This window comes from Anoplolepis gracilipes, chromosome 14 (genome assembly GCF_047496725.1).
Source record: "Anoplolepis gracilipes chromosome 14, ASM4749672v1, whole genome shotgun sequence".
Classification (NCBI taxonomy): Eukaryota; Metazoa; Arthropoda; class Insecta; order Hymenoptera; family Formicidae; genus Anoplolepis; species Anoplolepis gracilipes.
This window is the reverse complement of record NC_132983.1, coordinates 7,594,469-7,611,051: the sequence shown is the minus strand read 5'-3', so window position 1 is coordinate 7,611,051 and position 16,583 is coordinate 7,594,469. Positions and strand designations below refer to the sequence as shown.

Sequence of the window (16,583 nt, the reverse complement as noted above, 5' to 3'; positions counted from 1 at the left end):
CAACCAGCTAAGGAATATTTGACAACAAATCCAAAAAAATACCCTCTAACCTTTAACGAGCTAGTAGAGTTTCTGTTAAATACGTATGGAAACTCGAACATTAAAGAAATTGCTCAAAAGTACACAAACGATCTGACGGCATTAAATAACATATTATCAGACATATATGGCCTTATTAGTGAAAGGAAACTTAAAAGTAAAATTACACGAATTAAAAAACATTTAAAACCCCCTACAGACAATAACATAGAGCACATGTCCAGTGACGCTGCAAGTTCAGAAGAAGACAATGCAACACAAACCCACTAAACCTCTTGCGCAAAAGAAGAAAAGTCCCTCACAACTACAACCAAGCCACCAAACTACCGACCTACGAATACTCTTTTGGAATGCGAGAAGCATATTAAGACACAAAGAAGAACTGGAAAATATATTGAGAAAAAAAGACATTTTTGCGTGTGTAGAAACCTGGTTAACACCTGAAAAAAACTTACAATTCACAGGTTTTAACATTTATAGAAAAGATAGAACACACACAACTGGAGGAGGTATAGCAATTTTAATACGAAAGAACCTGGCATTTATAGAATTTTAACTAAGTTAAGCACCCCACACGACTCGGTAGAAATTTGTGGAGTAAACATCAATAATGTAACCCCCTCTCTAAAAATAGTAGTATGTTACAGAACTTCAGGTTTAATCCTCTCCCAAACACAATGGGAACTTATAATAAATAATATTGAAAAAAATAAGAACTGCTTACTTATGGGAGATTTTAACGCCCACCACAAACTATGGAATTGTTCAAATAATGATAGTAACGAAGATTACTAAAGGCCATTGACAATCAGAACCTATTTCTTCATAATTCAAGTTCAATCACTCATATCAGACTTCTATAGAAATAAAAAATCAAATCTTGATCTCATACTGTCGACAATAAACAATGCAGATAAAATTCATGTAAGAACTCATGATGAAACTTGGGGCTCTGATCATTATCCAATTTTTATAAATATAAATACGGAAAAAATTATTATTACAAAAAATCGCTTAAACTACATTCTGTACGTACCAACTGGGAAAAAGTTTTAGAGTGCCTGGAAGACTCCCATAAAGAATTTTATTCGGAGGACGGACTATGACCTCCTATTAGCGAATGAAAAATATAAAATTTTTATCAACTTAATAACAAACACCATTAAACTCCACACTCCAGAAAAAAAACTGTTAATCGTTCTATGCATAGAAACCCGGTTCCGTGGTGGGACTCAGAATGCGATAAAAGTAAAAGAATAACAAGAGCAGCTTATAAAAAATGGGAATTCACAAAAAATTTAGAAGACTTAATTAATTTTTAAAAAAATTAATGCGGAAACAAAAAAATTATATAAAAAAAAGAAAAAAGAAAGCTTTAAGGAATTCGCGAAACACATTAACGTCTATACCGATATAAAATTCACATGGAACAGAAGTAAAGTTTTAAAAAATAAATGGATTAAAACAAATGCAGCGCACGTAACAGAAAATCTACAAACCGAGAATCAAATTACAACCACCCTTAGTAAAATAAGTCCTCCATGGATCCCAAATGACTTAAATTTTCTATCTGAAAGCAAATATAATGAATTTTTCGACAAGTTCTTCGACATAACGGAGCTCAACATAGCCTTAGGTTCATGTAATGCTAAATCAGCCCCAGACCTAGATGGAATCAATTATGAAGTTATTCAAAATCTACCCATAAAATATAAAATAATTCTGTTAGATATCTACAATCAAATGTACACAACAAACAACTATCCAACAGATTGGATGCATTCTTACATCCACTGTTAAAAAACCAGACGGAGGAAGTGTTCGCTCAATAGCTCCTACTTCATGCCTCTGTAAACTCCTTGAAACTCTTGTAAAAAACAGATTACAATATTGGGCAGAACATAATAATTTAATACCTGCCAACCAAACTGGCTTCCGTAAAGGACAATCCTGTGTAGATAATCAAGTGAATCTGAGCTTATATATAAAAGAAGGACTAATTAACAAGAAAGATAATCTAGATAACTATCCAACAGATTGGATGCATTCTTACATCCACTGTTAAAAAACCAGACGGAGGAAGTGTTCGCTCAATAGCTCCTACTTCATGCCTCTGTAAACTCCTTGAAACTCTTGTAAAAAACAGATTACAATATTGGGCAGAACATAATAATTTAATACCTGCCAACCAAACTGGCTTCCGTAAAGGACAATCCTGTGTAGATAATTAAGTGAATCTGAGCTTATATAAAAGAAGGACTAATTAACAAGAAAGATAACCTAGCAGCATTTTTAGATGTTCAAGGAGCCTTTGATAACGTAAATAGCGATATTTTGATAAATAAACTGGCTTCCGTTAACTGCTCAAACCATTTAATACGTTTTGTAAAATTTCTAATACATCAAAGAAAAATTCATACTGATATGTTAAAGAACGAAACTAGATTAGTCTATAAAGTCCTATCACAAGAAAGAGTTCTCAGCCCCCTTTATATATTTTATATATTATAGCTTTATATATTATATGTTGCTGACATAACAAACAATATATCCAAACACATTTCCGTTTCCCAAATTCGCAGATGATATAGCAATTTATTCAAAAATTTCTCCTTTAAAAAAATGCAAAAATCTCATAGAAAAAACAATAACAACCATTAAAAACAATTTATACGCTCTAGGACTTGAACTTTGCCCACAAAAAACAACACTAATACACTTTAATAATAAACATGTCACCCCAAGACAGACTGAAATTAAAATCGATGAACATATTATTAAATCTAGCGACTCTACTCGGTTTTTGGGCATAACTTTTGACTACAAAATGACTTTTATACCACAGCTACTCCATATAAGGAAAAAATGCATGAAAGCTTTGAACATCATAAAATATCTGTGCGAAACATGGCGGGGCTCAGATCCGGAAATATTAATAATCCTGTGTAAGAGTCTCGTGCGCTCACACATTGACTATGGAAGTTTTGTATACTTCCCAATATGAAAAGACTTAAGAGAGAAGCTGGAAAAAATACAATATGCAGCAATAAGATCTGCTTTAGGCTATCGTATCAGCACACCGACAAACATTTTAATAGTAGAACCAAAACTTCAACTCATTCAGGATCGCACGAGATTTTTATGCAATAGCTATCTCAGTAAAGTCCTGACTAATACGGGCACACAAATTAATAAAACAATAAATCGGTATTACCGGAAAAACAAAAAAAAAGACACAAAAAGAACAGACTTTTAGAACAATGTATTGACGATTCATTCAGCACAATAAAAAACTTATATATTCGCAACCATTATATTTATAGCTATGATTATAATACAGTTATTACCTCAATTTCGATTAATACCGAAATTGGAAACCTAATTAAACAAAATGCAGATCCTAACACTACATTTAATAAATTAATATCAAAATATAACTCATACTCCATGTATACAGATGGAAGTAAAATTGCCCGATCAAACTCAGTAGGAACAGCCTGTATTTGCCAAGAGTTAAATATCGTTAAAAAAAGAAGTATCACAGATACTTCCTCCGTTTTCACAGCAGAATGCATCGCACTAAATGACGCCCTTGACATTGCTCTTCTCAATCCAAACCACAATTTCAAAATTTATACTGACTCTCTCAGTGCGTTGCTTTGTCTTCAAAATCCAAAAATAAACAAAAACAAATTGTTACATTTTTGAAATTAAGAAAAAATATAATGAAATCAAACAAAAATTCACAAACAGTAATATAGAACTATTCTGGATCCCGTCTCATATAGGCATACAAGGTAATGAGGAAGCGGATATCTTGGCAAAACAGTCACAGAAGGTAAACCTGACAATAGTATTTCTATTGCTTTTACTGATTTTCGGGAATCAATCAAACGTAAATGTAAATTAAACACCAAAAATATCATAGAAGAACAAGGCCAAATAAAAGACAAAGAATACTTTAAGGCTCCTAAATACTCGCCGCAAAACTTCGATGTCGACGGTGGCGACATATAGTTCTGTCTCTTTCTCTCTTTTGGGAAATATGTCTGAAGCGAGAAATGACAGCCCAATTTATGTTGCGACCTACGTCGTAATTATTTGCTTTTTGCTAGTGTTGTGATGTGCAACGTATTTATGAAACTTGTGAAAATGGACGGCTGCCAAGCTGTGTAAGGAATAAACTGTGTAAAGTAACATTTTCCTCTCCTTTCGACAGCTGTCAAATCGCGTGTTTTTCAAGAGTTCATTTCGGACTCAATTTACAATTATTTATCAATTGTTAGGAGAAAGGATTACCAGCCGTCCATTTTTACAGGTGTGCTGAAGAGATTGGTAGTATTATTTCGTTGAAATATGTTTTTATTTACATGTCAGTCGCAACATAAATCAGGGTATCATTTTTCGCTATTTCTCGCTTGTGACGTCACGATTTCAATATGGCCGCGGTGATTACTCAGGAGCCTTAAATACTATTACAAAAGCAAACCATGATTTGCAAATAAAAACCTGACTCGCGAAATTATAGTCACTATCAACCGTTGCAGATCAGACCACTATAACTTCGCCGCAAAACTTTCATGAATAGGATTTATAAAGGAAGCAAAATGTGAATGCGGCTATAACACACAAGATATGAACCATATAGTATGTCCAAGGCTCGATGTACAAAGAATAGAATTAACCAAAAAACTTGCAAATTGCAAACTATACCTACCCTTAGATATTAAAATGCTGTTCAATGGGCCAAATATAGTGGCAGCCACACATGTATATCATTTCCTCAGAAAATGTAATTTGCAAGTATAAACAAACTTACTATCATACCGCTAGAAGGGAAATTCATATGTATAATATTTATATAGAGGTACCGCTTAAGTCTTGTAGGAATACTGCTAGATGTATTTACTTGTATAATCCTTACACAACTATATATGTACGTATATAAGGTAAAAATTTATGTGTATGTTAAGTTACAAGAATTGTAAAAACCATGTATAGCCGTATAGCTCTCTATTGAGAGCTTCTTGAGCTCAAATAAAAAAAAAGAGAAATCTTCCTACATTTAGAATTAATTTATAACTATATTGCGCTGAAGATGACTTGAAGACAAGTTGAAACGTTCGCACCTGTAATTTAATTTAATTCAAGTTGCCCTTCTTTTAAATTATATATGTATATCTAATGTTGTGTTTTCTTTACTTTACATAATACCATTATGATGCACCTTTGATTTATAATTTAACCTTCAATTTTTTACAAAGATAGATCATAATTAAGAACGTAGTTTATTAAGCTCAGCAGCTCTCCAAAGCCTATTATTACTTATTGTTTAAAACAATAATATAATATATACATTTTTGCAACATATTTTAGCACAACAATTTTTTTTACGTTGACTCGACACTTTGTTTTATTATTACGTAGTTGCCAACGTCAGTCTTTTATTGACATAAACTCGACTTATTATGATATATTATTATTATGACATTGGTTAGTGATATATAAATGTAGATGCAAAACTTATGTTTAACAAATATTAGCTAAGATCCTTGCATACTTTTATAATGATATTTTATCATTTTGTCGTAATTGTAAGACAATGATTGTCGATACTAATCAGTGAACTTTGTTCTGGCTAAAATGAGCGACAGGCCAATGGTAATAAATTAAATCTGTTGATTTGACAAACAAAATTCATAAAAATCAAGATTTTATTCTTCTCATCTCACTTATTACACCAAATTTTTATACACTTATTAAGTAAAAGTCTATAATTTGTTAAGAAAGAGAAGATGAGGTTTTTGACAAAGAAAGTGGCACAAGTGTCTTCTTTCTATCTTAATAAGCTTTGGAAATGTTACCTAAATCAAAATAAGAAATGTTACTTCTATTAAAATGGAATTTTCAAGATAATAGCAGCACACATGAACGTTTGTGGATATTTTTAATGATAATTTGTAGAGAGATACTAAACTGCCAAATGTGTGTCCTGGACTGACTTTTCAATAAAAATAAAAATTGATTAGAAAAAATAAAATTATTCTGCTTACATGCTATTTATATCGATGTTTCCGTTATTATTAATATTTCGATTTTGAAAAAGATTTTAAACGAGAACGATCGCTATTTTAAATCAATAGTTTGGATTATATTTTTCAATTATTCTACGATCATTTTTATCTTCTCAAATAAAAATATATATCAAAATGTATGGTAAATGTTTACTTTAATTTACACAGGACGGATGGGTTTTATTTTTACATATACATTTCTAAGTAATACACCATCTGAATTGACGCTCCCGTTTGGTTCCTAAAGATTTGCGATTTTGAAGTGTCATAATTTCGACAAAATTGCATAAAAATTTACTCTTGATTTTATCACCACTTGAATATGTTATAAGAGAAATTGTTTTTCGAGAATAATTCTCGGCAAGAATAATTTGGGGAAAGACATTGGTTTAGAAGACATAACAAATTAAAACTTCATAATTTTAATGCTTTTTGCTTAGATATAAACTGATATTACAGACAATAAAGTTTTAACAATATTTTAGTAAACGTGCGGTGATTTGAATATTAAAAACAGAAATAGGTTGGAAAATTAGGTTATTTCTTTTATATTGGAGAGTGCAAGGAGGAGATGTAGGCAGAGTCTAACCCATGCCTATATATGTACTTTATGATAAAAATTTGAAAACATATGTCAAGGTTAAAATCATTCAGATTAAATTTCTTTTTCTAAAAATATTATTTTTATAATATTTCAAAAACGCGTATTTTAGGAATCAAAAGAGAACGTTATGAAATTCAAACGATCCCCAAAAAATGAATTTATTATAATTATATATAATTATATCTGAAATTTGGCGCGATATGATCTTATAAAGATAAACTATAATTATATAAATAAAGATATAATTATATAATTATATAAAGATATAATTACATTCAGCTAGATCTGTTTTCATATATAATCATTTTAAAATTTAACGAAATATGATTAAATAGAGATATGGTCATATAAGATCATATTACACCATTTTTCGGATATTATATATATATATACATATATATATATATATATATATATATATATATATATATATATATATGGTCAGATCTTTTCATATCTAATTATGTATGTTTACATCTGACCATGTTAAATCCATTTTTTCTCGGGATTTATTATTTAAGAATATATCTTCTGTAACATATATAAAAATGAAAACAATCCGAGTATAAGTAAACATTTATCAAATGTGTTGTTTTTAATCAAACGATTCAACTTACCTCTCAAGATATGAGATCACTATTATTATTATTATAATACACTGATTATTATAAATATTTATACGTTCTTCAGATATTATAAGTATAAGCCTCAGATGTGCATTGTCAGTTCGCGGAGATTTGTTTTACTAGCACATGTATCTGCTTGAAAAGATTTGCAATTCACTTAATACATTTTGAACATTTGAGTGGTGTCTCAATTGAATGTCGCTTCAGAGAATTTATCAGGTAATTGAGTAATACTTATTTATTTAAAATAGAATTTTATAACATTTTATTGCAATATTTGAACTATGGTTAATTATATAATTTGTGTAAGTGCATGATTTTTATACATAACTTTTTTTCTAATAACACAAATTGTTAACTTTGTTTGATTATTATAATCATATTGTTATAATCTTACTAAATGTATTATATTCTTTTTGCACAAATCTTTAAAAGTTAGATAAACAAAGGAAAAAGTGCTATAAAACAATCATCATAATTATATAATTTGTATATGTATTAAGTATATGGAAACACAATATGTTTATGTAATAATAAATTTGATAAACGTGATAAAAATCACATAAAATTTTCAAATTAATTTTTTATTTATGAAAGTGTGCGAATGCTTAATTAATAGCTCCGTTTATTACAAAACAATTCTATCTTTGCTTAGCAATAAAAATATATTTTTAGATTTAAAGTACATACGCAGAAAAATGTGCACAGGACCAAAATTTAAATTAAACTTTAGGAAGACATTATAATGCGATCACTTAAAAAGCATTTCTTTTCATACATTTCTAAAGTAAATAAAATTATAACAATGTTAAAATAACTGAAATATTTTATAGATAATAAGATAAATATAATACTCGACCTAATTTTGATACTATTTATGAAACACTGATCAGAATTTGCAATCTTATTTTAGAATCTTAAAAAATTAAATATCATAAATAAAAACATAATTATAAACAATAAACTATAAAATTTTTTTTGTTTGATTTACGCGAATAATATTTTTTTTATTATAATAAATAAAATTATCACATTATTTATAACTCTTCAAAGTTATTAACTATAATACATAAAATATATAGGATTAAGGTATTTCAATGATATTCTCTCTGTCTTCATTACTCTCTTTTACACGCACGCACGCACGCACGCACGCACTCTCTCCCCCTCTCTCTCTCTCTCTCTCTCTTTCTGTCTCTCAGACAATGCAATTATGACAATTTTGTTGTAAACACATAAAAAACGCGGTTTTTTAAAAAACAATGAGAATTTAAATACCGTTTATGAAACGCTCCGTAATAATTGTTTTCCTGACAAACTTATTGGACAACACATCCAAAAGAGGATTAATTTTTTAAAAAACCGCGAGAATTTAGATTTTGACCCCCGGAAAAAATTACAACAAAACAGCCTTTTTATTTCAATTCCTTACGTCAATGATTTCAGCTTTTGTTCGCGTCGTCTTATGTTTGATGCTGGTTTGAACGTGGTTATGACTATAACTAATAAACTTAATACATTGATTAAGCGTGGTAAAGATAGATTACATGATGACAACAGAACCGATGTTGTTTATAAATTACAGTGTAAAGATTGCGATGCGCTCTATATAGGCCAAACAAAACGACATGTACGCACACGTATTAAAAAACATCTTAACGATATAAAATTACATCCTACCAATCAATCAGTTGTTAGTAAACACAGAATTGAATTTGGACATGAGTTTGAGTGGGACAAACCGGTTATTTTACATAATGAAAAATTTATCAAGAAAAGAGAAATAGCTAAAATGTTTTTCATCAAGAAATTTAATTCCACGATTAACCTACAAAGAGACACTGAAAATTTAAATAATATTTATGACAAAATTATAAAGATCGTTTGATGTGTTGTTTTTCTTTCTAAAAATTGACAGTTTCGTTTAAAAACTCATGTTGATATAACGTGTCTCGTTGTTTGCGTTTATTTCAATTTATTAACCGTTGATTTTAACTAGTGAAATATTTAACTATTCCACAATTAAGTTCTACCTTTAAACATGTTCCATTGTATTCTTTCTTCTTAATTTACGTGTGAGTAGACTGGTTTTTTAATGACATTACATTGTATTGTTTGCGCTTAATTCGGTATAAATTGTATCCATATATTGTTTGATCCTTTATATATTTTCTTTATAGTGACACTTAAAAAGGACCACAACCATATGGTCGAAACGTCGTGTGAATAAATTAAATGATTTTGGCTAGTCAGGTCGTTTTAATTAACCCGTTGTTTATAATTAAATACTAGCGACTTTAATCTTTAACTTCTAATGATTTATTTTTTCACACGTGCAATTCAAGGACCATAGAAACAGGAAGTTAAAAAGATAAAGCTTAACTGGTCGAGAATATCACGTCAGGAAACAATGTTTATCACCGAATTGTTATTATTTATGTTGATTTTACTGGTGTGTAATTATTATGTGCATCATGGAAGAAATGGACGACTTATTGATCTCATACCGGGACCACCAGGCTTTCCGATCCTTGGCAATGTATTGCAAGTCCAAATTTCAGCAGGCAAGTATAAAATTTCTAATTTATTTACACTAATTTACAAACGGTTCGTAATTCGTGTACACGCAAGTAAAAGTTAAATTCACAAATTTTCTATTTTGAAATACTTATTAACATTTATTGCATACAGATTATTCATCTAGCATTTATTTTTGCAATATCAATTTGCAATCCATTTTCTTAGTTATCATTATAGTCTGTTTTCAATATCTGAGTAGAAGTAACAATGAAAATAATGACAAAATTGATTCCTCAACAATTTTATATATTGACATATTTTTTAGAAAAGCTAATGAAACTGTTGTTGAATTGGACTGATAACTATTATCCCATTTTTAAACTCTGGGGTTTCTTCATGCCTGTTGTATCTATCCGTCATCCAGATGATCTGGAGGTAATACAGAAAATTAAATTTTTTGTAGATTATTTTTTTTGAAGACATAAAATTATGATTTAGCTAGATTTAAAGAACTTTCGCTTTATAAGTAGATTTTTGCTTGTAAAAAAAAAGATTTTTAAAAAATGAAAAGAAGCAAACATTGACTCGACCGAAATTAAATAAAAATTGAAGATATAATTAATAAATTATTTGTGTATCTAAGATAAAGTGGCACAATAAACTGATGTTCTTTCTTAAGATGTTTTCGGTAATTTCAGACGATACTAAGTAGCACCAAGCACATTGAGAAAAGTCGTTTTTATGAAAATCTTATTCCTTGGTTGGGCACGGGCCTTCTTATCAGCACAGGTAACGTAATGAAATTAACATAAAAGCGTACATATTCTTTACTATATTACAGTCTGTTATCGATCTGTCTCCATCACAAAAAATCCAATAAAATGTTACAATTAGACTTAAATATTATCTTATACAATTAAATAACTTATACAACTTCTTTGTTATAAAAACTAATAAATTTAAAAGAAATTTACAAGTAAAGATTATAATGATGGATAATTTCGCTGTGATACATGTATTCTCAAGCAAATAGCAGTAATAATAACGACAGCAGAACTTTTTAATTAAAAATTTTAAATTAAATTATAAACATTATTACACGTGCGCACGTAATATACTTTTAATTTTATTTCTTAATCCTTAAAGCTTTAATTACAAATTAATAATTAAATCTACGTATTTATATTTTTTTCAACAATTCTTCCAGTAAAAGTTTTATATAAAATATTTTAAAGGATTATAAAAATGAATGTTGTGATAAAAAAATTAATTTAAGATAATTAATATATTATTTAAAAATTGATCATTTAAACATTAAAGTAAGAATAAAAATATAATTTTATATAATATTATTAAAACTTTTTATCGTATAATTTTACGTTATATTGTTTCTGTTTTAGGTACTAGTGGCAAACACGGCGAAAGATATTAACACCTACATTTCACTTCAATATATTAAATCAGTTTGTGGATCTCTTGATCAAAGAGAACAATTGCATGACAAAATCGTTGAAGGATGCTGGAGGAATAGTTGTAAAAGATTTATCATCATTTGTTAGCGAGTATACATTAAATACGCGATATGCGGTAAGATGACTGTAAAATTTTTACAGCTTTGTTTTATTTATAGAGATTTTATTCTTCATAATAATCTCCATAATAACCATAGCTTTAGATAAGAAGATAGTTTATTCCTATATAAAATATCAATGCTGCAATGAAGATAGATATATATAGAATTTGATTTTTTATTCTCAAAGCTATCTATGAAATATAATATTACAATAAATGATTGTATAATATTTTGATTGTATAATGTTTTTATTTTATATAATCAATGCATTCATAGAAACTGCCATGGGCATCTCTCTGCAAAACCTTGGCGAGGCCCAGCAACAGTATCGAAATGCGATTCACAATATTAGCGAACTGATAATTTATAGGTAATTTATATTTAGTAAATAATTGTATGATTTCTATGATCTTTTCTTTATATTATGATAATGTATACAATTATATAAATATAATTTGAAAAATAGATTAATTATTTAATAGTCATGTGAAGCTACAATTAATATAAACAATTAAAGTCAAAATATTGTACGTGCTAAATGTTTAATGTCAAAATATTGTTTGTAATCTTTAAAATATTAAAAATATTGAAAATATTAAAATATTAAATAGTTAGGAAAAATAAATTGAGCAATAAAATTTATAGAGAAATTACATTTACATCAAAGAATCTATTTTAATTTAACTAAGACAAATGGCTAATGTATTAGGAGATTCTACATATTTTCGTAACATAGATAAATTTTATTTATATTCTCTATAATCACTTATAATTTATTTTAAATATTTACACTGACTTTAAATGAAGCTGTTACGAAATTATATTATTTTTAGAATTATATAGTTTTATTAAATTACGTTTTAGAATTTTTAGGCCTTGGTTCTATAACAATTTGTTATTCTCGTTTTCGCCACAAGGAAGAAAGCAAAAAAAAATCTTGAACATATTGCATGGATTTACGGAAAAGGTACGTTCTAAATCATATTATTTTAATCCTTTAAACTCTCTTTTTTGCGTAATATTACAATAAACCTCATAATCTTCGTACCGTAAGATTACATGATTAATCAAAAATATTAATAACACATTATGCTGTTAATATTATGCTATAGCACAATACCGTACTTGTATGTGTAGATCATTGCGGAAAGAAAACTTTATCACGAACGCGTACCAATGGTCGGTACTTGAAAAACCTTGAAAGTGACAAAGAGATAGATAATGTTGAAGTGTTTGGAAGTACGTAAGAGACCAGTTGCTAATTTAAGCTTGTTTGCTCAATCTAAAATTATTGTTGTAGTATTTGTACAAAACGTACGTAATAATATAGCATATGTTTCTCGTAAAATTAAATCATTATTATTTCTAATAGAGTTTGAATTTTATACAAGAACAATGTTAATTAAAGAAGGCAAAAATGATATTAAGCTAATATGTTGTTTCTATTTCTAAAAAGTTAAAAAAAAGCGGCTGGCTATGTTGGACCTTTTAATAGTGGCATCTCGAGAAGGTTTATTAACTGATTTGGACATTAGAGAGGAAGTCGATACTTTTATGTTTGAAGTACGTATCAGTAATTTTTTTTCGTTTAGCGTATTTAAGCATGTATAATTGTATTACGTTATACATAATACAATAATACAATAAGTAATGATGATGATTACAGGGTTACGATACTACAGCAAGGAATATGATGTTTGCTTTATTACTATTAGCTGAACACAAAGATATTCAGGTATTTTTTTCAATATAATTGCAATGTATTATTTAAATTACAATTTTTATTCAAAGTATTGTACGGATAATTATAATGCAGAACTGAAGTACAGATATCAAAATTTTTGCTACAATATATGTATATATTCTATATACCAAATGCCTTGAAATTAAATGTCAACAGTTCGAGTGCATATGGGAGATCGATAAACTACGAATAAAAACTCCTACAAAATATCGCTCGGTTTTGCTCCGTTTTGGAAAAAACTAAAAAAAAAAGATTTCACCAAAAATATAAAACACTACTCCGATTATTATGTTTATCAAAAAATACCAGAAAATAAAAGTAATAAAACATTAAGATTAAAAAAGAGAGTAAATTAAAATCTTTCTAAAATAAAGTTAGAGGATTATAAATATTTATGCGATACCGCAGAGTCTTCTACGTAGACCACAAGAAATTAACCAATCACAGTTGACCTTAGAGAGGAATATTGAATATCATTGATTAGACTACCCTTTATTGTAACCTGCTTACTTTAATTTATATTTAGTTAATGTTTATATTATTGCCTTTTTGTTATGAATTAATTACAGTTGTTTATCAGAAGTCTACAAGCGAATAATTAATTACCATCTGGCACAATACGCCAGATATTCTAATTTCGTTAAACATCCCAACATGGGATTTTGCGAATTTTTTCAAAACGAAGCAAAAACGAGCAAATCATTAAAAGACTTCTTTTCTTAATTTATCTTTCACGGTCCTAAAGTTTTGACATTTAATTTTGAGGCACTCTTTACATTAGTTTCTACATATATATCGAAAAAAAGTATTTTTAAAATAAGTATAAAAAATATATTTTGATTTTATTAAAAATTATTGATTACATTAAGAGTTTATTTGTATGTACGTACATAAAAACCAAAATTTTAAACAATACATTTTAAATGTCATCGGTAATACAGGAACGTGTAAGGGTTGAAGTCAATACCGTGATGCAAGAGAACGGAGGAAAACTAACGATGAAAGCGTTGCAAAATTTATCATATTTAGAGAGATGTTTAAAGGAAGCGCTACGTTTGTATCCCAGCGTATTTGCCATATTTCGAAAAGCTGCCGAAGATGTAAAATTACGTAATACTTTAATTTTTTGCTCAATATATTTCTGGACATGTAACATACCACAAAGTATAAATTATCAAACGTAAAATAAGTTAAATTGCTTTAATATTTTAATAATACCAATATTATGTACATTTTATATTTTTTTAATTTCGTATTTTTGTAAATTTCAATATTTTAAAATTTTATTATATGATTCAGATTCATACAAAATTCATATAAAGTTATGTATTCCATTTTTTGTTGCATATTATTACATACACGAAGTATATTATCGAATGTAAAATAAGTTTAAATGCTTTAACATTTTAAAAATACAATATTATGTACATTTTCTTAAAAGAAATCTTCATTTAGATAAATTTCAATATTCTATAATTTTATAATACGTTTTTCAGAATCATATGTCATACCTGCTGGAACTATCATGCATCTTCATATCTACGGAGTTCACAGAGATCCCAATTTTTGGCCAAATCCAGAAGTATTCGATCCGGATAGATTTTTGCCCGAGAGAATACAGAATCGTCATCCATATTCTTACATACCGTTCAGCGCAGGACCGAGGAATTGTATAGGTGAATTGTTATTTTCGTTTCTGCTCGTGTCGACAATTTTTGATAGTCAATAATAGACTTTGAATTTTATAATAGGTCAACGATTCGCACTGCTGGAGTTAAAGGCTACAATAGCATCTTTGGTGCACAGTTTTTACTTGGAACCAGTAGATTATTTAAAAAATATGCAATTAAAGACGGATTTACTACTTTGTCCTTCTCGTACAATTTATATGAAATTCATCCCAATTAAACGCAAATAGCCGTATAATTGACACGGATATTATGTAAGTATAAGAACTTGATGAATTGCAAAAATGAAAGTTATTACGCATATTATACGTTTAATATTATCAAGAAAATATACATTGTGTATGTAAACAAGTTGCGCGATTTTTTGTCTCGAAACATACAAATATATTCTTTGCATCTTGTTTTCTTTATTTCTCGTGTGGTCAATCGGACGGTGATATTTCAAAGATAGAGCACTGGGAACATCATAAGAAAATAAATAATTAAAATGATAATTATATGTGTGCCTTAAATCTGCCTTGGTTAATAAGAAACTTATGAGCAAAAGATAAACTGTACTATAGTTAGCAAGAGTTAAGATGAATATCAATTCAATTTTTGAATAATTAAAACGCATATTGTCTTCATTTTTTGCCAACTTACGATTGGCAACAGTCGAGAGTAAAAAAAAAATCACTAGGAAAAGGAAAACAAAGAAAAGATATTTCTAAAAGAGACTCGGATTTTGTGAGAAATACAACAATCACAGATTGAAAACAGAATTTGATCGTTCTTTTTTATGTTAATTATTACAACATTAAACAGTATTTTTTGAGAGTTTTAAATAACATTGTGAGTAGATAAAATATAAAAATAAAAAATATAAAATATTTATCTTTCAATGATCTCATCTCTCCATATTTTTGCATGTACGCATAAGATTCAATTAAAATTAAGAGACAAAGGTCAGTCTCAAGCAACGAATAACAAAACAGAATATGATTCTGAAGAATTTATACGCAATCAGCATTTAGTTCAGAATATTTTTAATTATTAAATTTTAATAACTCCAGAACTGATTAGATTTATAATAGATTTAATTAATATTAATATAATGTATATTTAATCGATAGCTCGATTAGTAATAAATTTTTCCGATTGGAAATAGAATAAGTATACAAATATTATACAAATTTATTCTTCTATTAGCATGTTTCAAGATATTGAAAATATTATATCCAATAAAGTGATTAAATAAATAAATGTGTATATTCTATGTTAAATATATTTTACTTTTAATTAAATTTTTATTATTTTTTGATATTTTTCTTCTCTCTATCTCCTTGACATCTTCGTATCTTCGAATCTTTATATTTTTATTATATAAAATTTTTAATATTTCAGAAACATGTTAAAATTGTATAGTGCTCGTGTCTCTTTATTTCTATTGAACGTAATTTTCAAAAGTTATAACATTATTTTTACAGAAAGAAAAGCAAATTTATACAATATTATATACATTTTAACACTACACTTTTGCACAACAATTTTTTTGATGCTGACTTGACATTTTGATTTATCATCGCATCGTTTTCAACGTCAATCTTCTTTAATAATACGAACTTGACTTATCAAATTATAAATGCAAATGCAAACTTAGTTTAACAAACATTAGCTAAGATCCTTGTATTCCTTGTATATGACATTTTGCTATCATTTCATTGCAAATGCAAGAT

The 16,583-nt window shown here is 28.0% G+C and overlaps 2 pseudogenes; one reads left to right on the top strand and one right to left on the bottom strand.

The window, feature by feature from the left end:
• The window catches only part of LOC140673319 (cytochrome P450 4C1-like), a 157,834-nt pseudogene that overhangs the window by 33,131 nt on the left and 108,120 nt on the right, over positions 1 to 16,583 (bottom strand).
• LOC140673329 (cytochrome P450 4C1-like) lies at positions 7,449 to 15,286 on the top strand (annotated as a pseudogene).